General features: G+C 36.4%; 1 non-coding gene across 1 annotated transcript; it reads right to left on the reverse strand.

The window, feature by feature from the left end:
- Nucleotides 1-8,792: 8,792 nt before the first annotated feature.
- TRNAQ-UUG (transfer RNA glutamine (anticodon UUG)) lies at nucleotides 8,793-8,864 on the reverse strand. Its single transcript has one exon. It is a non-coding gene; the product is annotated as a tRNA-Gln (tRNA).
- Between the last annotated feature and the right edge of the window lie 8,605 nt (nucleotides 8,865-17,469).

Genomic DNA, 17,469 nt, shown 5'->3' on the forward strand with positions numbered 1-17,469 from the left:
CTATTTTTCCGGACTGTTCCACATGCTCCTGTTTCGTTGTCGCCCAAATACTTGAGCAGTTTTGGGCTGCAATACCAATTATCGAAATACAGGATGTGATGTTTTCCGAGATGCGAGGCCATAAATGTTTTTACCACAGAACCAGATACCCCTAGATCCTCATCTACCAATATCTCTGTATCTTTTCCAGTATAGATTATAAAATCGACAATATAATCCGTTTTGGCATCACAAAGTTCAAATATTTTCACTCCAAATCGACTTCTTTTATCTGGAATGTACTGCTTGAAACTTAGCCTTCCTTCCATAACATTAAACTTTCATCTATGCATAAATCCTGGAAAGGTTGAAATTTTTCCCGGAATTTTCTACGCACACTGTCGAGCACGGGTTTAATTTTTTTAGTTTATTATCTGGGCTTGTTTCCTGTGAATTATCAACGAAATGTAGAACCCGTAGAATTTGAAGAAATCTGTCCCTTGCCATCAGCCTTCTCACTCCTTTTGTCTCGAATGTCTCAAGCGTAGTCCAGTAATCTACGATGCGATGTTTACTTATATGCGACATGATCATAATCACACAAAGGAACCGTATCATTTCCTCCACAGTAACCTGAGCAAATTTTCGCAAATACTTTGGCACTGCATCTCCTAGCGTATCAACAAGGAATCTCTGATAACGGTTTGTCTCTTCAGCAATCAGCCCCATAAATTCGTTGTCGAAAAATTCAAAAAAATAGTCTACTTCCTTTGAATTTTCATTCACATTACATTTCGACGTAATGCCACTGCCACTGCTGTCAAATATGAAATCTCTGGGCTGGAAATTGCTGGCAGCCCACTCCCACTCATCACCTGGGTCACTTCGCTGTCTCCGCCTTCTTTTGACACCTTGGCTTTCATTTGTAGGTGGCAGATTTTCGTCATTTTCACTGTCGGTTGATATTTCATCACTGTCTCTTGTACCAGGACCATAATTATCCATTTCATTTCCTTCTAAATCCGATTCATTTTCATATCCAGAAAATGAGTCGAGAAGGTCTATAAAATAGTTATCCTCGTCGAGAGCTCTTCTCTCGATCTGCCGGCGGTCAACTCGAGGATGTCGTACCCTTGACCCGTCCTCCTGTGACATCTTGATGAAGACTAATGAATTTTATGGAAACACGTGAATTTATATGAATTCACTGTATGGCAACTGACAGACTGTTACCATATCAAGAAAAAGAGGCCAGTATTTCAATCATCAGTCCTTCACATAAAAGGAAATTACCGGTGCTCGTATACGACACAACAGTGTTCCGGGCCAGTTTATTAAATGCGTCGTATACGTTACAACCGAAATCAAAGGGTTAATATCCAGATTGGTGTAAGGTGACCGAAAAAAAAAATTGTCAGAAGGCATCTATGTGTGTTCTTTGAAATGCTGAACTGTTATACAAACATATCAGAAAGATGTTCCCAAAAGAAAGTTTCCATATTCCGTAGAGGCTATTTACTAATTCATATAGATGTATAGAATGAAAGGACAGGCAATCACTGAAGAGTAAACCTTACACGTGTCCTATAAAACTAAAAATAATAGTTTTGAGAAAATCCATTGTTACCAAACTTAGTTTTTGGCCGCACCCCTCCCCCCTCCGCCGGAGAAAGATCCCAAAACGGAAGTCTGAAGTATTGTCTATGAGCCATCATATGCTGATTCAATTCTTATGGATGGCAACTGCCTGTTCTATGCTTTATCAGAATAGATAACACGAAATGAAGACCCCGATAAGATAATTAAAGACATTGAGGTCTCACTTCGAAATCGATTGAGGTAAGCAGGAAATTGATAAAAACGTATGAACAACACTCGTTTGGACGCGATGCTGTGTAGTAACATATTCATACTTTCTTCCAACAGCTTCCCAGCTTAATACGCTCAAGTCTACTACACACATTTTAATGGCGTCTTAGTGTGTGAATGTCTCATTGAGTATAGAAGGCTTGGCGTGTGCAGTGTTTTCATTTTACATGCATAAAAATATGTGGCCTGGTATATAATATGTCCATATAATGGAGGTTAAAGTTAATCAAAAGACATTGCCATATATAGCATATAACAAAAAAAAAATTTTTAAATGAAGACTGCAACTTAGTAGTGTTTATTATTATATGTAAAAATGAGAGTGTTCTGAACTTGAAAGGGAATAATATGAGTCTAGAGGCAGCGCAGTGAATCTGATCATGTGAGTGAGTTACATCAAGGTTAACTTCATCTGGAGTGATTCCAACTTAGTTTCAATTCTTTCTAGAGTATTTTAGGAGAATGGTTGGACATTCTATTGAGGCTCTTTAGTGAATTAGTTTTTAGCTATGTGATGTACAGAAAAAATTGGTTTATTTCGAATCCAGTCACATCTTTGTAAGAAGAATGATTATTACTTCTCTTTCAAAAGTTTTTAATGGTTAGCTATCGACGTCGGACACGGAATCGGAAGAACATTTCATGAAATCAGATTTAATAACTTAAGTTTTCCACGTGCAAAGCTTTCTCCCTGCACATAATCATTTGCTTTTCATATAGTAGTCCATATTTTGGACAAAAATTATGTGAACTTATGAACACCTAAAACCTTTCACAGGAAAAAAGAATATCGTCAAGATGACATAAATTCCATGAAAAGTATAAGTTATTTGTCATATTCACGGTCTAGAAAGAAAGTTCAGCCAGCGGGCAGGTATGAGTAAGATTCTTAGCATTAGTGACCTCATTTGTTCCAGGAACTACGGGTCGCAACCCAACAAAGCTTTAGTCTGCTGCTACTTCAAGTTAGGCCGACATCAGAACATTTTGTGTGTGCATATACTTTTCTATATTTACTAATTCAGTTTATTCATTATTAATATTATTATTCAGAAGATGAAGCCCATTTATATGCAGCAAGCCCACAAGGACCACTGGCTTGAAATTCAAGCTTCCAGAGAATATGGCGTTCATTAGGAAGAAGTAAGAGGAGGTAAAGGGAAATACATAAAGAAGAGATCCCACTTATTAAAAAAGAGAAAATAAATTAATAAATAGATAGAAATTTATTAAATTTCAAGGAGAATAGTATTATGGTAGTAGTGCATTGCATCCTCGCTTGAACTCCTGAAGTTCCAGCTGCACGACATCCTCTAGGAGGCTGTTCCACAGTCCAACGGTGTGAGGAATAAAGATCCTCTGGAGCTCAGAAGTTCGACAGCAGTTCACATTTACTGCTCACTGGTGCTACTGTTCAGCGAATCTGGTTGCTCTCGGCAGATAAAAGGCATCATGGATCAATTGTGGATGTAAACAAGAGACCACCCGTCGATGGTCCAAGTCATAACTGCTGATACTGGGAAACAGAAACTTGCCACCACGAATCACTCTGTCTAAAAGAGATAAATCTCTGGCAGAAGCAGACACCCACACCGGAGAGCAGTATTCTAGTAAAGGAAGCACAAACGACTTAAAACAAGTTGCACTAGTTTTATCACTGTTATAAATATATGAGGCATTACGAACAATACCTAACTTTCGTCCGGTATTTGCTGAAACTTTCATTAGATGTTTCTCAAAAGTAAGATGTGAGTCAAAAGTTACACCTAGAATTGTTAAAGCTTCAGACTCATTCAGCAAACTTCCGTCCACCTGGAAGGGAGGAGGTGGTAGGAAACCTGTACGAGATCTGCTAATCAATAGTGTTTTTGTTTTACTGGAGTTCAGCCTCATACCCCACTGACTACTCCATTCATTGATCCGGTCCAGGTCCCAATTGAGGCTGAGGGCAGCTTCATTTCTCATAAGTGGAGACTTTACTATACCCCCAAAAGTGTTGCATTAACGGCATACTGAACAATCTTGTTTTCCAGGCCAACAACCATATCACTTGTATACACTAAAAATAACAGTAGACCAAGAACACTACCCTGTCGAACTCCAGACAAAAAGATTTTGGTTCACTAAAGATCCCGTCCACAGTAACTCTCTGCTGCCTACCTGTAAGGATATCTTGAAGTAATCCTAAAACATATCCACCCACTCCAAGATTCTGAAGTTTACAAATAAGTGCCTTGTGATTTACTAAATCGAAAGCAGCACTAAAATCTTATTGAATTACTCTGCACTCAAAACTCCTATCAAGGTTCCCTTACAAATGGCAAGTCAAGTCTAAAAGAGCATCGCAGGTACCTAACTGCTTCCTATATGCATATTGACTATCAGCTAACACTCCTTTAGATTCCACATACTTATATGGTGGCTTAAAAATAAGTTTTTCAGCAACTTTGGAGAGCACAGGGACAATAGATATCGGCCTGCAGCTACTGCAGTCTGCAGATATGCCACTCGAACAGGCACTGTACTACTATGCTTGCGTTCATCTGTAAAGATACTACGTTGACATAAAAGTCTATAGAATCTACTCATCTTGGTAGACAACACACTAGAAATTTTCTTAAAAAACAAAGGGAAGAAACCATCAGGAACTTCTCCATCCTAGCTATCAAGATTATCCAGATTTTTCTTAACATACCTGGAGCGAAGTACAAATTTTGTAAGAACAGGTTTAGGATGACAAGTATCAGGGAGAGCGACTTCCACAGCTGATTGTTTAGCTTCAAAAGCTCGACTGGTTGCTGGCCTAGGTCCAGTAACCAATCTACCATCATCTGCTAGTAGTGGTGGAACAGAAGACGACCCTCACCCAAAGATAGATGATGCCAATTTGGTCCACCACATATGAGGTTGAGTAATTCCTTCAAGTTTCCTCTACAAGATATTATTGTAATTTCTCTCGGCTGTATGGTAAGTTCTATTCGCAGCACGGCGAGACTCAGCAAAAATGGTGTAATTTTCATTTGAATAATTTCGTCTCCATGCATTTAATTTGGTCTGTTTGTCATGGTAGGCTCGTCTACATGTATCATAAACCAAGGCTGGTGATTTGTCCTAAATGTGATGACTATTCTAGGGACATATCTTAATAAAATAGCCATCAGAATTTCATTTAACTTCTTCTTGGGATCAGGATCTAATATATCATCTGAAATATTAAGTGCCTGACAAGCTTCAACAATGCGATTACAATTTGGCTGGCCAAACTGTTTTTCCAATGGTGGCATTAGGAATATACTGACTGACATATGTTTATATCAATGGCATAGTCACAGACCTTTGACGTGACAGTACTTGAAGCATCTGTGAATATAAGGTCTAATCTGTTACTAGAAATGTGGTTGATATGACAAGTAACTGCGCTGTGTTTTGGTGTTCTAACACATCCGCAAAAACAAAAGGTCCCAATATGAAATATAATCGTTTCCCAAAGCAAAAATCATACAGAGACCAGTGGACGCGAACCTACAGGAAGAAACAGATATTATAATGGAGAAATGCAGCACCTCTACAACTAACTCAGAGATTCTTCTTGGCAAACCTATAATGAAGTTGGAGATTTTAAAGAAAATTAAAAAGCTTGAAGAAGAAAATTATTACCTGATGACACAAAATGCCTACATGAATGAATATTTGTCGAAACTAATAGAAAGGGAAGTTACTACTAGAGTAGAAAATACGCTTAGTTTTTTTTTTAATATAACGCTGAGATAAGTGCGTGAATGGAGCAGTGACGATACAGCAAACGCCTTCACTCTTAGAAGTTTGAGTCTTCAGTGCTATCGAAACCTTGGATTCATAAAATAGATGCCCATTACCATATGAGAGCACACTCAAGGACCGAGAAAAGAATTCTTATTGCGAACCGGGGATCCTAGTGTCAGTATTAGCGTTACCGAAAGCAAAAGCAGAAACATTTACGTCAATGGAAAACCCCGCTTTTTTATCATTATATGAAATGAGCATTAGTAAAGAGTGTAGCTATGATAAAGGAATGGATGTGCTTTTCAAATAGGCTAATAGAGACAGACAGTCTATTTTCAATTTGATCAAACTGGAATGCATAGTGTTACTGGGGATAGTATCCAATGCAATGGATGAAGGCTATGCAGTTGTGGATGTGGTGCATGGCATGGGATTTTTTAATTTACGGATTTGGAAAGAGTTTAAAATTGACCTTCTTAAAAAGAGGATATCTTTCAAAAATCTCGAAGCAGGTAGAGAAGTTTTACGTTCTCTGGTGTTCCTCACTTAGTAAAACTGGTCAGAAATAACTTACTTGAATCAGGGTTTTTTTTTAAGTAATGGAGACTATTTCAGTTACTGCTATACGGGAAATGTTAAGCCAGGCGAAATTAGAATATAGTCTAGTTTATAAAGTAAATGAGATGCATTTAACAGTGAGTGATCAACAGAATCAGCTCGTGAAATTGGCGGTGCAATTATTATCATGGGCATGTGCTAATTTACTTAAATATTTAGGAGATACGAGACTATGAGTGTAAAACCTGGAAACAAACATTAAATTTTAATTTTTTTTTGGATGAATGATTGGTTTGAAGCCCTGAATTCTGCGAACAGGTATGAGAGCAACGCACTTGGTATTGATATCGATAAACAAGCAAATAAATTGCATAAGGTAATCGAGGTCGTAAGTAGCATGATAGTCAAAAGTCTTGAAACGAAAAGTCTTCAAGTTTCATCGAGGTCAATAACTGCTTTATATGGTATGCTGAAAGCATCACATAATGTCGACTACACACCAACAGAGATTAAATCATGACTGCCTTGAACGACTGTTCGAATATATTGGGCACATAAGTGATCACCATGACCATCCAAATGCCGTGAGTTTCACATTTAGGCTGAAGAAATTGCAGTAGTCGGTGACAACGGCAATGCTGCAACAACTGATGAAACATCTCATGAATCTAATAATGAACTTGAAATAAGAAAAGCATATGAAAGGAAGTTAGGCTTAGAAATATATTTAACAACGCAAATGTTCAGGAGTTTAGATTGCTACTTCGAAAATGAAGTTTTAGAGGCGGATGAAGAACTTCCGAGTACAAACAGGGATATGAGAAAAAGAATTCAGAGGAAGTGAATATACTGCGAGAAATTTTTCCATAAAGTATCAAATTTAGGCATTAAAAAGGGAATCAAGCTGATTCATGGATCGGAGGCGTTAATCTGGGGGAGTTGTAAACAGTGTTGGTGCATTTTTTTGGTTTATTAATTATGCGAGAGGTCTTTAATTCACTTTGCTCTAAAATAAAACGATCTGGTGTGAAATTTCCTGATGACGTAATAACCTTTTCTGCTAAGATATCTGTCTGTATACTTTGGGATGAAATATTTTAGTAATTTAATAAATAAAACGAAACAGGATGGTTAAACATGTAGGGGAGCAACTAGAAAAAAATACTAAAACTTAATTTTCTTGACAATTTCCGTTTCCTCAAGGTTGGTCTTATAAATAACAGAAGGGGCAACAATCTAATATGGCTAGTTAGGCATTTATTAAAATTCGGGGTCAATTTATTACATTATTTATGAGGATTTTTCATTAATTAGGAAAGCAGCGCTGTTCTGTTTTGAAGAGACCGATAATAGTTTTAAAATTATTTCTTTCACATAGAACTGTTAATCCTTTTAACAATTATCTACGTCTGTAGAAATGAAACACTTATGTAAATAAAAAATACATTCTCAGCGTTTCTCTTGATCTCATTAAGACCTTTGAGAGAGAGAGAGAGAGAGAGAGAGAGAGAGAGAGAGAGAGAGAGAGAGAGAAGAGCAATAATGAAAATGGATATTGAGTAGGACTGCGCTTCTTTCCTAGTTCATGGGGCAAGTGACATAGGTGGGCAGGTGAGGCTTATTTTGGAACACTCTATGACTGACCAGTTCTTTCTAAAGCGTGGTCATACTTGAACTGTATGAGGTGAAATTCGTAGGTATTTTCTTACAGGAATGACTAGTAGCAATAGGTTAGATAGAATTAGAAGCTATCAAAAGACAATCGAAACTGGCAGGCTAGTTACCAGCTACTGAAATCTTTAAACAAAGGTTCATGTACTAAAAGTCCCTATCTGCCAGGATTCTTAGAAGATAGATTTTATTATTATTATTATTATTATTATTATTATTATTATTATTATTATTATTATTATTATTATTATTATTGTTGTTGTTGTTGTTGTTGTTGTTGTTGTTGTTATTGTTGTTGTTATGAATAAATTAAAATTTCCATTAACTTGGTAGGTAATCTTCCAGAGAAAAGATTGACCATACAATACAAGCGAAGATTCGAACAAATTTTAAAACGGAAATAGAGAATATAGAAATATAACTACACAAGCTAATATGCACCAGTAAACAGAATTATAGCATTTTAAATTTAGCTTACAGCCTCTCCCAAAAAGGAAAACATTATTAACGTTCAGTTAAAATAAAATTCTTAAATCATTGTATGATCAATAATTGTTCTGAAGGAGCGAATGAGGTGAAAAATGAATGGTCGCATTTTATTAGGTAATATAAACTGAGCTAATATCTCAGACAGGTGTCAGAGGCTCCTTCTCTCTCCTTTCCATTTCCACTAATATTTTCTTCATATTCGTACCTCGAAGTTTTCTAAGTTTTTATTACAATGGTAGATTCCAAAATAATAGATTTCTCATGCCTGCTTCAATTACGTTCCCAGAATTCTAAGTAGCAGCGTTTGCGATAAGGAATATTTACAGTAAACTTCAGCTGGAATTAACTGATAATTCACTGAGATATTTCTGTCGTTTAGGTGATCTGGACGCATACTTTCATTGTTTTTTTATAAAATTCAAGACAACCCGTTTTCACTCACTTTGCAACAGTAAGTAAAGATAAGGTCCCACCGAGACTCGAACTCGGATCGCTGGATTCAAAGTCCAGAGTGCTAACCATTACACCATGGGACCTGAGGTTTCTCTCGATCGTAAAGTTCAGAAAACAATTTCTTTGTTACAGGTTCATATATCAATTTATGTCACCACCCGCAACAACACACTCATAAATGTTTTGTCTTGGTCTAGTTACATGTTTCGTCTAAGAGATCCATACTCAGTCTTATTAAATTATTGAAGCATAATTTTACATTCTTTAAGATCTGTGTGCATTACTATTAAATTGTAAGATTAATCAAAATGCCTCCAGCAATGGCCATCACTTCAGACTCTGATTTCGTATTTGTTTCAGCCTTCGTTCTGTCCATCATCTGATCGACCTGGATTTTCCGCATCCTGACAACACTGGGTCTCACATAACGCTGAAGAATGCATTTTGGTCCTCTGAATATATTCGAAAAATTGTAGTTGCCCTGTTGATTAGGAAGTCATTAGAATCTTTTAAAAATCTTTAAAAAAATCTTTAAATGTTAAAGAGTGCGATATCTGATTTCCTTGCCATTATGAGTTTTAACATTGCTAGCATGGAACACTTGTTAATTTGCCCCTTAAGGCCAAATTAACAGGTGTTTCATGCTAGCAATGTTAAAACTCACCTTCACCCTCATCTGTGGCCGGTAATAAAGTCGCAGGAAAAAGTCACAGGAAAAAAGTCACAAATTTGGCTAGGGAAAAAGTCACAGGAAAAAAGTTACATTAATTTATGGTGACCGATGATAAAGTCACAGGGGGGAAAAATTCACAATATTCCCTGGGAGTCATTATCTTTTTTTATATTCACAGTCTTTTGTTTATGCTTATACGGAAATCGCCCAGCGGGCTTGTACTAAACACGCCGCAAAGTTGGATACATACCGAGTTAAAACCCTTGGGGGTCACTATCTAGGAAAGATTAATGTGATTTTTCTTGTTACTTTTTTTCCTGTTGCATTTTTTCTGTGACTTTTTTACTGCTACTTTTTTCCTCTGACATTTTTCTGTGACTTTTTCCCCTGTTACTTTTTTACCTGGATTCCTCTCATCGTATCTTAAGTCATGGTGGTTACAAAGTGAGGTTAAAGAATCATTGTAAGAACTCTGCCGCCTCAGGAACGTTGACGCTTTTAAAAATCCAGAATTCGCCCCTCTTTATTTTGTTCGATTCATTGTCACATTTTATTTAATTTAGCCTGCTTTTGAACAAGCCCCTCCTATTACTCATAATAACAATGACGCATTTTATAGAAATGTGAAATATTTCAGGCGTAAAATCAGAAACTATCGTATTATTTACGTAAGATTTTCTTTCCGCTTAACCAGTTGACTAAGTCCAGTATTTAATCATTGTTGTTCTGAAGATGAATGGTTAAATCATAGTTGTTTTCTAGAATATATTTCGCGGCGAAGGAGCTTTGGTAAAATACTTATAAGGCGGCAGACGTCAAGGGAATGTCAATTTACTATAAGAAATTGCCGTATAAGAACGCGGTAATTCCTGCATGAGATCAGTTTAGGGAAGATAAGTCTTATTTCCTATCAGGGTAATAAGAAAAAACAACCCTGGTCAGTAAGTGGAAGATACCGCCAGAAATGAAACTGAATGGTTTGTAGACATTGATGACTGCAAGAATAGAAATATTTTACGGCTGAAAGTTTGGATTATGACGTAGTATGACTACTTGAAACTAATAGTAATGTTGCTTTTGAGAAAAGAATTTTACTTATTTGTTGGAAAATACATTTCATTCGGGACTGTTTCGTTCATGTTGCATTGTAATTACTATCATGCTTCGATGCCTCAGTTGTGTATAACAAGTTAATAGTGACTGAACTTTTTCACCATCGAATAAATAGATATTGAAAACTGTTCGTCAAGATTTCTTCATTTCAAACAATAGATAAAGACTTGCACAGTGTGCTGTAGCTGCAGCCTACAGTATATTTAAAATGATGTAGATATTGCAGGAGGTCATCATATCTGCAATGAGGAGAAAGAAAATGCTGCTTTGAAATCACTGGCAGCTGCATTGCTTGCAAGAGTTGAGTATCATGTGCCGATTATCGTCAATTTTCGTCTTGCGATTAGATAAGTCTTATATACATCACAGTGGAAGAACACTGAGCGCACGTCCCAAACGTTCAAGGTTCGATAGGATCGTTTTGCGGCTCAGTAGTTATCCGATTGCGAATGGGTGCAACAATCAGGGACAAGAAGTTACAATAAACCCTATAAATAGGCAGAGTGAGAATGATTAATAAGCGCAAAGGATTTTCATCACGTCATAGTGGGGAACTCCACTGTTGCTGTGAAGTATATGCCTGATTGCCATGAAGCCTCCGCAGTTAGATCCTTTATATTAATTAATCAGGATTTGAGCATGAAATGAAACGCAGTGATGAAAGAAGTATTAAAATTGAATTGTTTAACTGACAATGAAATACGAGAATTCATTTTTACAGGAACATTCATCTATGAATACGGTATAAGAGTATCACATAAAATCTTGTAGCTTACAGCTTCTAGTTCATATCATATTCTTGGAGTGGGCAAAGATCTCGTTAACCCAAAATCGAAAATATATTTGAAGTTTCATCTTAATACTGAGCCTTTGTCTTGAAGCTTTGATGCATAACTTGTGATGATTCAGAATTAAAAATGGACAAGTTTGATTTCTTTTCCTATTTATTTATAGGCATAGCTATCCAAGCTAATTAGACATTTGCGTCGGTGGATGCGTATGTGAAAGTTTGTTCAATATGGAATTTGTCCATACAGGAATGAACAAACGTACCAAAGCCTACGTCAGGGACACTGGAAGAGACTGCTCAGTCAGCTTAGCTGAACATAAAAATGCATGTAAGACCGGTGCCAGTAACAGTGCCCTTGTCAACCATTGTTCTATTTAGACTATCAGATTTCTTTTGACAAGGCGAAGAACGTCTGCAAGAAGCAAAATACCAATAACAGAAGAATAGTAGAGGGGCACTCATCAGGCATTTGGATATTTTTCAAAGCAACAAGGCTTTCACTTCTGGAAACATTGTCACAGATTACTTAATATGCCGGGCAGCCCATCTGCAGTCAAGTATTTTAGAGGAAATTGCTCTTTCGGCCAGTAAATAACTCAATTACTTATACAACACAGGGGCGCCTTCAAGAAATGAAGATGCCCAAGGAAGACTCCCAGACTGAAAGTTATCATTTTAATTGCTCTTTAAGTTGTTTTTCTGTTTCTTTTTTTTTATTATACTTTTTGTTTCTTTAAACTTTGTAATCACTTTTTCGTACAGTTAAAGAGGACCTTACTGAAGGTCGAAAGCCTCTGTTTTCATATATATATTCCCTCAAACTTGGTTGTCTACAGTTGCTTTTTCTTAACCATTTAAGACAAACACGAAGAATGTGCTTTTATTATTGTGTATATATAAATATATATATATATATATATATATATATATATATATATATATATATATATATATATATATATATATATATATATATATATATATATATACATGCACACATTTTGCATATCTTCGAGAGACAAAGTCACTCACAATAAATATTTCAGGAAGATAGCTCCTTAAAAAATGCAGTAAAAATATAAATTTTTTCTCTTTGTGAGGGCCAAAAATACATTTTTCTGTGCTCTTTTTAAGAGTTTTCTTCCTCAATTATGCTTGTTTTTCATCGCCTTTTTTTAAAGAAATTTCCTGTGGCTTCCTCAGATAATCAACTCACGGGTATTACTTGGGTTTTAATATTATATATATATATATATATATATATATATATATATATATATATATATATATATATATATATATGTGTGTGTGTGTGTGTGTGTGTGTGTATGTATGTATGTATATATATATATATATATATATATATATATATATATATATATATATATATATATATATATATATATATATATATATATATACACACAGGGTGTTTGAAACTAGAGCCCCCTCTGCAGCATAAACTAAAATTGATATGGACAAAAACAAAACTAATTCAGAGCAGGTATTTATTTAAGTTTCTCTCTGAGTATTTAAAATTTTGTGTGGCCTCCACCTGCCTGTACCACAGCCTGCATTCTTGAGGGGCATGATTTCAGCAAATCGCAAAAAAAAACTGAGACTCAAACTCCATTTCCCTGAGCACTTCGGTCACCTCTCTTTGCAGGTCTTCATGGCTTGGTATACCTTCATAATTCACTCTGCGCTCTACAACACGATCCTTTAAGATACTACCAATGTTTTCACACCCATTAAGGTCAGGGGAGCTATCTGGAAATTCACTTGACGAGAAGAAATCGATGCCACTGTTTCGAAGCAGCTCCTGTGTCTGAAAAGCCTTGAAACATGGTGCCTTATCATGCAAAAATGTGATTTCTTCAACAGATAACACATTTTCAGGATCTTTGAGGAAAGGAAATACTCCACCAGTAAGCACAGTTTCTCTGAAGTATTTGCCATTCCTTGTCTGTCCTTTTTCTTTGATGATCCACATTAACCGTTTGGTTATGAAACAGAGAAAAATTCCTAAACATTCAGGAAATTTCACAACTTGGCGATAGTGCACATCATCGCTGATATCATCCAACTTTGCAGCCCAAATGATGTCATTTTTATGATTTGGCTTCCTGACTGTGTAAATGAAGAATTCATCTGATGCGGCAACATGGAGAAAGTCAGCTTCATCCCAGTCTTTAAGAAATGAACCACAAAACCATGCACGGTCTTCTCTCTGTTGCTGAGTGATGTTGGCTTGCTGATAACATGAAATGGCTTGATACCAGATTTTTTCAACTCACAATATACAGCACTATAACTTCTCTTCTTTCCCTTTTTTGTTTCTAGTTCAAGCGCCAATTTACGTAAAGACTTTCTTGGTCTACCCATTGCCTCAGCTATGATGTCTTTTGACTCCTGAGAAAGGGCTTCAGGCCTTCCAAGATTCTCACTCTTTTCGCGATGACAGTCATATGGATTTTTGTTCCAGTTTCTTTTAACAAAGAATTCATCTCTTTTAATGTATTTAGCTATCCAGGAACGTGAAATGAAGGATGTGCCAGCATCCCTGGCCTCTCTGAAGGTTATGACCCAGATTTGGTCAATCCATCTGATTTCCTCTGAGTCATTAGCCATGGCTGTATCTAATTCCATCACTGTCTGAAAATACAAGAAATGTAAAATGAAAAATAACTTAATAGAAACTTAAAATAATGTACTTGGAGATAGGCTATCGCAGAAAACTTCATAACTTTCCATTTGTTCTGTGGAAGGGGGGGGTCTCTAATTTCGAAACACCCGGTATATATATACACTATCACGGGAGTAACAACGTATTATGAAATACAGACAAAGAAGTTTGGCCACAAGGAAACTAAAGCTTCAGGGTGCAAGATCTTTTCCCTGTAACCTAAGCATTTTTCAGCAAACTACATATAATGGAACAAAGGACTACAAAGAAGAGTCGGTTTCCCAAACAGCCACTGAGATCAAAGAACCATATAATTATTTTAACACATCTAGTCATTATAACTGAGGTGTTCAGGTGGAGAACAACCGCCTAGGACTAACTCGGTACTATGTAAACATAAGAGCAGCAAAGACATTAACAAGAATTGCTGAGATTATTTAGTTTCTGATTTTAAATCTCCTTCGAACATCTTCTCCAGCACAGAGCTGGAAGTATGTAGTAGACCTTGGCTTAAATTGATGTTAGCAGTCTTAATGTAGACTCTCAAATATTTCTAGAAAAAATAATTTTACATCTATGGGAGCAGTCAGTTTAATGTAAGTTTTCACTTTGGTGCACAAAAAGAGCCTTATTATTTTGGCCGGTTCTAACTAAATATTTGTATTGATTTATTCAATTCCTTACATGTCTGGCCCAAATAAAATGAATCACAGTTAGCACATTACATTTCAGAAACGAAGTTGAAGACAATTTCCTGTAGGTATCTGTTTTTATAGTGTTTTTGTGTGAAAAGGTTACATTTGCATTGAATATTTTCAATATCTGACTGATGGACTCAAAGCCGATGAAATGAAAGGGTGCTCTTGATTAAAAAGAGATTCCTATCACTTTTATTATCAAACAGCTTCACAGCATTATTGTAGCAAGTATCCAAAATGTGAGCTGGATAATTCAAGTCCCTACCTATCAATCTTATGTTCTGTAGTTCATCAGACAGCATTCACGACTGGGCTCATGTAATTCTCGCAGGAACACTAGAAACAAGTAAATAATGCGCCGAAGGTTCTTCGGCACAATCAAGTTTTCTGTACAGCCACTACAGCGTATAATCAAGGCCATCGACAATAGATCTATCTTTCGGTGGTGTCGGTATAATGCTGTATGATCCGCGGTCCATGAAACTTTAACCACGGCCCTGTGTTGTTCTATCCGATATCGTTGCCAGAAGCACGATTATGGCTAACTTTAACCTTAAATAAAATAAAAACTACTGAGGCTAGAGGGCTGCAATTTGCTATGTTTGATGACTGGAGGGTGGATGATCAATATACGAATTTGCAGATTTGATGGCAGACAGAAAAAATGCGGACAAAGCCATCTCAATAGCTTTCTTTTACAGAAAACTAAAAATACAGATTATTAGTGTTTCTTTATGTAAAGACTGCATTTACGTTGATGTTTTCAACCGGTTAAATGGATTCAGAACCGGTGAATTATAGGGAAAACAAAATTACGTAATTTTGGCATTCTGTCACTTTTATTATAAACTGACTTTACAGATTTATTGTAGCAATTATCCGAAACATAAGTTGAGGAACACTAGTTTTTTCACATAACAACGATGCAAAAATTTCTGTATTCTCTTGAATGCAGCTGTCACCTACATACATCCTATGGTTGGTCTCCTTATCCTCGATTACCCCTCACTCCTGATGCCTTGAGGTCACAACAACGAAGCAAAAAGCCCCACTTGTGACTGTCTTTGGGGATATACGCGATCTGTTGGCAAATGAAACTTCAGAATCTAAACATAGGCCTACCTACCTGAGATCTGAAACTCAACCATTAGAAGTCCTGTTCGCCTTAAGCCGGCTTTTGAGTGCACTTCCATGGGCTTAGACAGAGAAACCTTGCAAGGAAGATGTCAGCTGGCTGGAGAACATGACCAGCAGAGGTCCAAAGATGACATGGTCCAACCACAAGAGGTAAGGTGAATAAACGAGATTCCAGTACATTGATGAGAAAACCTAAGGGTGTTCCTCTCTGATGATATGCAGAGGGCAAGGGAAAATAAGAGAGAAATCAGGAGAAGAGAGAGTCGTGAGTTCAGAAAGGGAAGTAATCAAGGAGCATAACTTAATGTAAAAAAAAAATGAAATCTGTTTGGAGAATTGTTATTGAAATTCCTATCAGTATTGTAATAATGCTTAGTGTTGTTTTAAGTGTTTTAACTAGAGATATCATTGAAGTCTATGTATATGTTTGTAAAGGAAGTATTTGCATGTGAAACAATAACTCAAGTTGAAAAATTACATGTTTCTTTGAAACAAATAAAGTTGCTTTTATCGAGAGAAATAATATTCAAATATTGAATATTATTCCATCAGTAATTAATGAGAGACTTGACCAGCTACAGCTGTAAAGTAGTTCTGGTCACGCAGAATAAGTAAGGTTAGGAAGCAGTTCCATATGATACATTACATCTGCTAAGTCATAATAGAACTGCAGGTGAAAGTTAGTTTCAAGTTTATTTTATGAAAGTGTAATGTTAAGTAGACACTATCATTGCAAGTTCATTCCTGTGAGAGAAGAAGTGTAATTGGCTCTGCATTAAACAATTCTCTGTTATTACAGCATCTTTTATATAAGAAATTCAGTCCTTTGCATTAACATAAATTCTCCATAGTTATTCATGCATGCATCGCAAATGTGAAGTCTGTAGTTTAGATAATGACATTAGGAAAATGAAATGATTTAGTATTCATACCAGAAGCTTCGTATTTCTTTGTCAGAATGACAGGATGTTACCAGAAGATCTGTCCAACTATGCAACATTTAAAGCCCCATTAATCATACTTCTCCAAAAGAATCATAAGTACACATGTACCATCCAGTGCCAGGTAGTATTTGAGGCACTGAAGAAGCTAATATACGTGCAGCCCACGCTAAAGATACTGGACTTTGGAGTGGCATTTGAAAATGTTGTGGATGCCAGTGATCTGGAGTTGGTGCCTTACTATTGCAAAAAGGTATTCACAAGGCTTAGTAACCAGTAGCTAACTTCTTTATGAACTTAAATAGGCATCAACGTAACTATACCACAGCAGAGGATGAGTTTCTTGTCTTAATCCTTGCTGTGGAGCATTTTCCTGTGTATATTCTGGGCAATAGCGCCTCAGCTAAAGCTTAAACTGTTCACAATCCACTCGTTTTCCTTGATAAAATGGGAAATAATAACTAGCAGTTACTTATGATCATTGGGGTTCAAGGAACTGATCTTGATACAAAACATACCATGTAAAAGTAATTCCCTGGCAGGTTACTCGTCCAGAATAGAAAGATTGGAAAGCTGAACGCATACAACATTTGGTCTTAAATTCCTAAGTTTCAAGTGCTCTTAACTGTAGAAGTTAATAGATTCCTATC

The sequence above is a fragment of the Macrobrachium rosenbergii genome, chromosome 14 (genome assembly GCF_040412425.1).
Source record: "Macrobrachium rosenbergii isolate ZJJX-2024 chromosome 14, ASM4041242v1, whole genome shotgun sequence".
Taxonomy (NCBI): Eukaryota; Metazoa; Arthropoda; class Malacostraca; order Decapoda; family Palaemonidae; genus Macrobrachium; species Macrobrachium rosenbergii.